This window comes from Dioscorea cayenensis, chromosome 9 (genome assembly GCF_009730915.1).
Source record: "Dioscorea cayenensis subsp. rotundata cultivar TDr96_F1 chromosome 9, TDr96_F1_v2_PseudoChromosome.rev07_lg8_w22 25.fasta, whole genome shotgun sequence".
Classification (NCBI taxonomy): Eukaryota; Viridiplantae; Streptophyta; class Magnoliopsida; order Dioscoreales; family Dioscoreaceae; genus Dioscorea; species Dioscorea cayenensis.
In genome coordinates this window covers 25353979-25362184 of record NC_052479.1, presented here as the reverse complement: position 1 = coordinate 25362184, position 8206 = coordinate 25353979, and the positions used below count along the sequence as shown (strand labels likewise).

At 41.8% G+C, this 8206-nt stretch overlaps 1 non-coding gene across 1 annotated transcript; it reads right to left on the bottom strand.

Moving 5' to 3' along the window:
* Positions 1–2323: 2323 nt before the first annotated feature.
* On the bottom strand, positions 2324–2430 carry LOC120269829. Its single transcript, XR_005539462.1, has one exon. It is a non-coding gene; the product is annotated as a small nucleolar RNA R71 (small nucleolar RNA).
* Between the last annotated feature and the right edge of the window lie 5776 nt (positions 2431–8206).

Sequence of the window (8206 nt, the reverse complement as noted above, 5' to 3'; positions counted from 1 at the left end):
GCTGGTGCTGCAAAATAAAGAAAGATTGGGCGAAGAAAAGAGAAAGAGAAGCTTACTGATGAAATGAGAATAAAAGAATAGAAAAAATGCCCGGAAAACTTAAGTAACAACCCTCTAAAATGACGGTGAGAGGTCAGGAGAGTGCAAGGATGCGTTCTAAGAACGTGATAAGTGTCTAAATGTAGGTGTTTTCGTATATATATCATTTTCACTTTGCATGTATTTTGTGAGGTTTGATGCCTGTTTTGCGCTTAATCTTCTATTATTTGCTTTGTAGGGCATAAGGAAGCCATGGAGAACAAAAAGATATCATTTAGGCAAAAAGAGAAGTAAACAGGAATTTCATACCACCCGCATACTACCCAGTATGGGGGCCATATGCACTGTATCAGCGGAAAGATTTGGAGTTATCTGCCCAGATTTCCAAACTACCCAGTATACAGGGTTGTATGGAGGCCGTATGTACCCTGTATGAAACGCGAATCTTGGGTTTTTGAGTGCTATATGACCCCCATACGACCCCTATACGTCCCATATGTCATGGGGGTATAAATACTGACTTTTAGGATAGAACAAGGGACTTTTTTTGGGCATATTTTGAGAGACCACTTGAGAGGCTTTGGGAGACCTTAGGAAGGAGAAAGAGGGCAAGGAAGCGAAGAGATCATTCAAGGCCAAGGTCCAAGACTCTCAAGGCAAGAAGGCAACATCATTCAAGGGGAGATCTACCACGATTTGAAGGAAGGAGACCCGTGGTTAGAGGAAGCATCATTCGGCATTCCTTTGGCGGGGAAAGCATCATTCGGCACATTTTCTACATCCTCCTCCACTATTTCATGAAGGAAGTGTCATTTATGCTTTTCTTTTGTGTTTCACTTGATTATATTGCTTGTTGTGGGATGATGACACACTAGACCCCCAAGGCCACCGGGTGTTGGTGAACCTTGGGGGGTTTTATCATGTATTTTGGATGATTAATTGTTAATTCCATGCTTAGGTAATTTTGATATTTAATCCATTTTTTTCATGCTAAGTGCTACACTAAGGAGAAATCCGTAGCTCTTTTATGAGTGATGCATATAGATGTGACTTGCTCGGATGTATTAGATCATGAATGGATTAGAAGGGGATACTTGTATCATCACGCCGAGAAATTGTGTGTTGGTAGCCCTCCATGTTATGTTAAGCCAAAGAAGAATAGGTTTACTCCTATTTGAGATTTCCTTGTGCTTAATGCAATCATAGGAATGTGGATTTGGAAGAAATTCCTATCTATGTTCGTATGGAATTAGGGTTCAATCGCTGAGAAATTGGGGTTGTTCTAATCTAGAAATCTCTTTGTTCATTTTACCCTTGCATCTTTTAATCATCGTCCATGTTTCATGATAAGTCCTCAAGGGGATCCACATCCATAGTCCTTTGCATTACATTGAATTTCCTACATGCTCATTGCTTGTTCTCTCTAATTTGTTGGAAATCTTGTTTTAGTTTTAATTGTTTCTAGTAGAGTAAATTCCATCACTTGAGATCTTAGGCTAGATAATAGTTTGAGAAGGAGTAATAGGAGATCCTTAGCCCCGAGGAATATGACCCTCGTGTCTTCACACGAGGTATTACTTGGCGATCCCGTAGACTTGCGGGGAAGCAATCAAGTTTTTTGTGCCATTGCTGGGGAATCTTTAAGGAATTCTAGGAAACTTTTAGATTATTACTCTAGCCATTTCACTATTTACTCATTTTTATCATTATTTGTTTTTCCTTTGATCTTAACTTTCTAAAATTTTTTTGGTTTTGCAAGGTACTGTGCATGACACGTTCAAATCCATCGACCTTGATTACACCGAATAGTGAGATTGAAAGAACTTTGCATCGGAGACTGAGAGAAGTTGGTGAAGGATCGGGTATACAAAACATTGAAATTGAGGATAGAGAGTCTTCAATCATGGCCGAAGAGCGATGCACTTTATCTGAATATGAAAGACCTCAATTCACGGGTGATAAGTTTAGAGTTCAAGCACCATCCATGGCATCCAACAACTTTGAAATTAAAGCAAGTACAATCGGCAAGGTCCAGAACTCGGTTCAATTCAATGGACTTGCAAATGAGGATGCACATGACCACCTTCCTCGGTTCCTCCAAATTTGCTCTATATTCAAGATTAATAGGGTGTCGGATGATGCTATCCGTTTGAGGCTATTTTCATTCAGTTTGAGAAATGGGGCATATTCTTGGCCTACATCATTATTTCCAGGATCTATAAAAACATGGAAGGATATGGTTGAGAAGTTCCTTGGTAGGTATTTTCCTCCAAGCAAAGCGGCCAAGTTGAGAAAAAAAATTTTAGCCTTTAAACAAGGGGAGTCCGAAGCATTGTTTGAAGCCTATGAAGGATTCAAGGATCTCCTTAGAAGGTGCCCGCATCATGGTTTTGCCTCATGGATACCGGTACAAATCATTTACAACGGGCTGAATTATGCTACTTGCCATCTCATTGATGCCACAGCGGGTGGTTCCCTTACCAACAAGTATCCCGACGAGGCCGAGCAATTACTTGAGTCTATGGTGAGCAATGAATCACATTGGGCCTCGAGTGGATCTTCACAAAAGACTGCTGGCTTTATGAAGTGAGTAGCAATGATGCCTTGGCCGCAAAGGTTGATGTGTTAACTCAAAAGCTTGATCTTCTTATGGGCAGTAGTTCGAGGCCAGAATCAGTGTTAAGTTATAGCACTTGCGGTGGTGGGCATGTTGCATCCCAATGTCCTATTGCTAGCTCCTCTGTCGCTTCCATTGAGAATGTCAACTATATTGGGGGGCAACAAAATCAAGGGAACCCGTACAGCTCAACTTATAATCCGGGATGGAAGAACCACCCAAATTTTTCATGGAACCAAGGCCAACAACAAAGATGTGCACCACCTCAAGGATCTTAATTTCAACAACCAGCCTTTGAGAAGAAATTTACTACTGAAGAGGTCCTTGCCAAGTTCATGCTCAGTACTAATGACAGGTTCAATAGCTTAACTAGTAGTATGGATGCACAATTTTGCAAGGTGAATGCTCAGCTCACTCAGCACGCCAAATAGTTCAGTGAGATAGGTTTTTTCTTGAGAAACCTCCAAGCTTCGGTAAAGTCAATTGAGCATTGAGTAGGACCCAAGTGTCAAGAAAAGTGGGGTAGCCTCCGGGGAAGACCCCAAGCTAGTTGAAGAAAATAACGAAGACAAAAATCAAGGAAGGAATGACAAGCCCTAGCAACAACGGCCAACAAAATCATCTGAGTACAAGCCTCCAATCCCTTATCTAACCAGATTGAAGCATTACAAGGAGGATGTTGACTTCAGAAAATTCATCAACATCTTCAAACAACTCCATTTGAACATCCCGATAGTTGAAGCATTGACTTAAATGCCGAAATATGCCAAGTTTTTAAAATAGTTCCTCACAAACAAGAGAAAGTTGGAGGAAGAGGGCACAGTTGCACTTACAGGGAATTGCTCGGCCATTCTAGAAAAGAAGCTCCCACAAAAGTTGAAAGATCCGGGAAGCTTCATTATCCCGTGCATGCTTAAAAGTGGAGTCCAAGAAAATGCTCCAGCAGACTCGGGGGCAAGCATAAATTTCATGCCCTATTCCATGTATTTGAAACTTGGTTTGGATGAGTTGAGGCCCACGAGGATGACTTTGCAATTGGCGGATCGATCAACAAGGAAACCTCGTGGGATTGTTGAAGATGTGATTGTCCGAGTGGACCAATTTGTTTTTCCTGTGGATTTTGTCATCATGGACATAGATGAGGATGTGGAGATATCACTGATTCTTGGCCGACCATTCCTCAGCACCTCAGGTACCCTAATTGATTTGAAAGGAGGAAAGTTAACCCTAAGAGTCAGAGAAGAAGAAGTGGTGTACATTTTACCGGCTGCAATGAAACTTTCTTTAGATCATGATGACACATCTTACTTCATTGATGAAACTGATAAGTTGATTTCTGATTGTGTGCATGAGATGCTCTCGATCAACCCGTTGGTTGAGTATTTGGGAGAGTTGGAGAATGAAGAAAAGACGAACCTCACTACCATGCTCAATTTCATAACTTGAAGCAACCAAAAGAGAAGGTATCCTGTACCAGTGCTAAGGAAAAAGAGAAAAAGGAATCATTTGTGAAGAAAATGTGGAGGAGATTCATGGGAGAAAAAAAAAGGTACCAAGCTTCATCACCCCACATATCAAGGAGGAAAGGTAAATTTTTCACCCCTCTCTACTCATGAACAATTCGAGGACTTGTCAATGTTGTCACTAAATTTACCTGGAAGAAACAACACTACTAGGTAAATTGGGGGTGGCTTCAAACTCTTTGAACCCCCATGAGGTAAGCAATGAGGTACGTCAGGCTCGTGACGTTAAACAAGCGCTTCTTGAGAGGCAACCCAAACATTCGGGGATGTTTTCTTACATTTTTAGTATTCTAGATCTTAGTTCATTTCAATTTTCATATTTCTTAGACTTGTTTTGTCTTTGAATAAGCTTCTTGAGAGGCACATTGTTTTCATCGTTCTTAGTTATGATGTATTTCTGCAACTTCTTGAGAAACTGATATTTTGGTGTCATTTCATGTGCTAGATCGTCGTTTTATTCATTTTATTCATTTTTGGAGAAGTCTTCAAACTTGCTATATCATTTTTACGTCATTTCAAGCAGGATTTTGAAGTTTTGAGTGAATTTAAAAGTCATACGGCCATCCTAGGCTGTATGAAGGCTGTCTGCGATGAACACAGAGCCGATCTAGTGGCTCTGTGCCATCACAGATGGCGCCCATACGGCCACATATGGGGGCCATTTGTTACGCACTAGTAGTCTCGGCCAAGAGAGGTCTCTCGGCCCATATGACCCCCATACAGGGCCGTATGGGGCGGGCCTGCCCCATATAACCCCCCATTCTCTCTCTCTTCCATTCTTTTCTTTTCTCTCTTTTTCCATTGATTTTCTCGCTTCTTCCTCCCTCATTTCTTGGCCGAATCTCCTCATTTTTTTCAGCTAAAACTTCTCCCAATTCATTGGAGACTTCGATCTAGTGGTTTTCCTCGAGGTTAAAGCTTGTTTTCTCAAGATTTCATCAGTATTCTTTTTTAATGCCATAGGTTTATCTCTTTCATTTCTTGGGCATTCTTGGAGATTGTGTTTGCAATTTCTCTAGTATTTTGCTTGGTTTGGATGATGTGAATGTCATGGATGAATTTTCATTCAATTTTATGTAAAAAGTTTTTGATTCTATGAATATAGGGGAAACTCTTGCTGTGTGAATAGTGATCATATGGCCCCCATACGGCCGTATGACCTCAAAAATTTAATTTTTCATTTGTTTCCTCTATCTTTTGCATTTTATTTTGATTTATCTTGTATCCCTATAAGCTTGAACAAGGTTGTCTTCATTGTAGGGATGCCTCACACTAAAAGACTCGCCTCCAAGCGCCCAAGAACCACCGCACCCTCATCTACACCCGATGAACCAGTCTTCAAGTTAGCCCATCATCGAGAGATATATGATAGATTGAAGGCAAAACCATTTGGGACATTTTGCTATATTTATTGGGGGCTTGTGGAGAACCTTGTGATAGCAAATCAAGTCAAGGAGTGGTTATCACGTAATTGTTGGGACAAGCTTTTTCCCATCAACGAGCAAACCTTTCTCCAATCAACCTTGGAGGTTTTGATTATATTTGAGGCATGACAAGATGGACAATCCGTGTGGAATAGGAAATGTATCACCATCCATTTTCAAGCTTTTGGGAAAAAGTGTACTATGCACCACTTGGACTTTGCTAAGTACTTGGGGATCTATGATGATGAGTTTATCAATTCCATGCCCGGCACAGGTCTTAAGCATGATTTCCCAAGTGAATTGGGGAGAAGCAACTATTGGACGACCTTGGCAGGCAATGATCAGACCCGAAAGGCTTTGTGCATGACAAACCTGGCACACAGATTCATTAATGCTTTGATTGCTCATACTATTTATTGCCGGGCTGATAGCAAGGGGGTGGTCACTCAAGCAGATATTTACACGATATATGGCATCTTCGAGCAGTGCATGATAAGTGCTTGTGTGATATGAATGCGAAGCATTCTTTCCTTATGTTGAGCATTACTTTTCTCGGCTTTTTACACTAATATGTGTGTTTTTATGTTACTTTCGTGCAGGTAGGGTTGTGAGGCCGAGTATGAATGAAAGAAACCAATGTGGATCATAATGCACTGATTTTGGAGGAAATCTTGGTAAGGTTCAAACACGAAGACATAGGTCGGGTGTGAGATGCTAGAGTGTGTGCCAACCTCCTCGTATTTGAGTTATCACAACCATTTGGAGGGGCACAAGGGCAGTCACACTCAAGCATTCCGACTTATGCACATAGAATAAGATCTCCACCAACTTGTCCGTCATTAAAGAAACAAAGCGATCCACGGCGTGAACGTGTGCCTGTTTGCGTTACTTCGATAAAAGTATGGACTCAGGAAGTATTTTAGGCAGGCACTGTAGCAAAAGTACTGTAACAGCACTGTTCATAATCAGAATTCCAGAAAATCTATACGGGAGTGTGGAAATTACCAACGCCCGTCTGGAAATTCCACAGGGGCGTGTGAAAAATCCACAGGACCGTGTGGATGCCCGATTCCAGCCCTATTTAAAGCCGATTTCAGCTCCGATTTCAGTATTCTTTTCTCCATCTTTTCCCCAACTTGAGAGAGGGTTTTGGCTAGGGTTTTGAGAGGTATTGGCTAGGGTTTTGGAGAGGTTCTATGGCTCTGACATCGTCATTCCTATAGAAGAAGGTTGGTAGGGGAGCTTCCGTCGAGGTGTATCCTATACCGGATAATCGAATCCTTGGACGACGAGTAGAGGACTTTCCACAAGACCATCAACACGACTATCGAGGGGGTTTCTCTATGGATTCATTGCTTTTACATTCTATTTTTTTTATTGTACTTAGCTCCATGAAGAGCTAAACCCCTAGTGGGTACTTGGGTATTTGTGAATCCTAGGATGTATTTGTTTCATTGAATCTCTTTATTATGCTTTCAATTAATTGATGTTTGTTGTGAGTTCCAACCTTGAATGCTTGATTGTATGAACATTTTCCCTAGAGTGACACTAGGGTTGAGAGTTCTTGTTGGTAACCTTGTGAGTTAGTGACACACCACGAGCGTTAGACAAAGCTAGGTTGGAGAGGATTGAGAGGGTGAGTCGAGAGGTACAGGAGCGTCCCCTTTCCCCTCTGGCATGATAGATTCTACCTCCGTTCCTCGAGTTCTTTATGGCCAGAATAGAGTGAATGGTCTAAGGGATGACCCTCCGCTGGGGCTTAGTTGCGCGTGCAACGGAGTGAAGCGTTGAGGTGATCTTAGTATCTAGGGCTTAATCGTGGTTAGGGACCTTCCGCCTGGACCAAAGGGTTAGGTCTATAATTAGGAAGAGATTTATCACATGGAACTCATTGCAACTCTATTCGAATGCGAGGATGAGAGGTTATCTAATCTCTCCTCTAGGACATGTATAGAAAGTTAGGCATAGTTGACTTTAGATTTAGGACTATGTATTTAAGGATTTCCACGACTCACCATTGCATTGATTAGGAAGCATAATAGAGGGTTCTTGCACTTGAAACAATTGTTCTAGGTGGAGCATTATCCGAGTACCCCATCTTTATCGATTGCCTTACCTCCTGCTTTACTCGTGCTCTCTTACTTGTTGTTTTTACTTTTGAGAATTGAATCATTGTCACACTTATCACTACTGATCTTTCACATAGCTAAGAAGTGGATTAAGTGTTTTTATTCCCTACTCCCTGTGGATTCGATACCAGCTCATCTGGGATTATTACTTCGACAAACCTGTGCACTTGCGGGATATACGCAAGGGCACCTTATCAGTGCACTACTCATCTTAGGCACCTTGTCGCAGATGCATTTCTTCACTAGGGCTCATATACTCAATTGGGAGCTATATTTGCTGGGCCCTATGTGACTAGATTGATCCGTGGCATTGGTTTATTGGAGAAAATGTGAGGTATGACCTTTGTAGAAGGTGTAGCACCCCTTAGGAAGACCCACGTATGGGCGATTGGCTTGGTGGTGAACGAGCATGCAAGTGGCAAACACACACATCACCAGGCCACTGTTTAGTCCAGCCAGCGATAGACAGAGCAC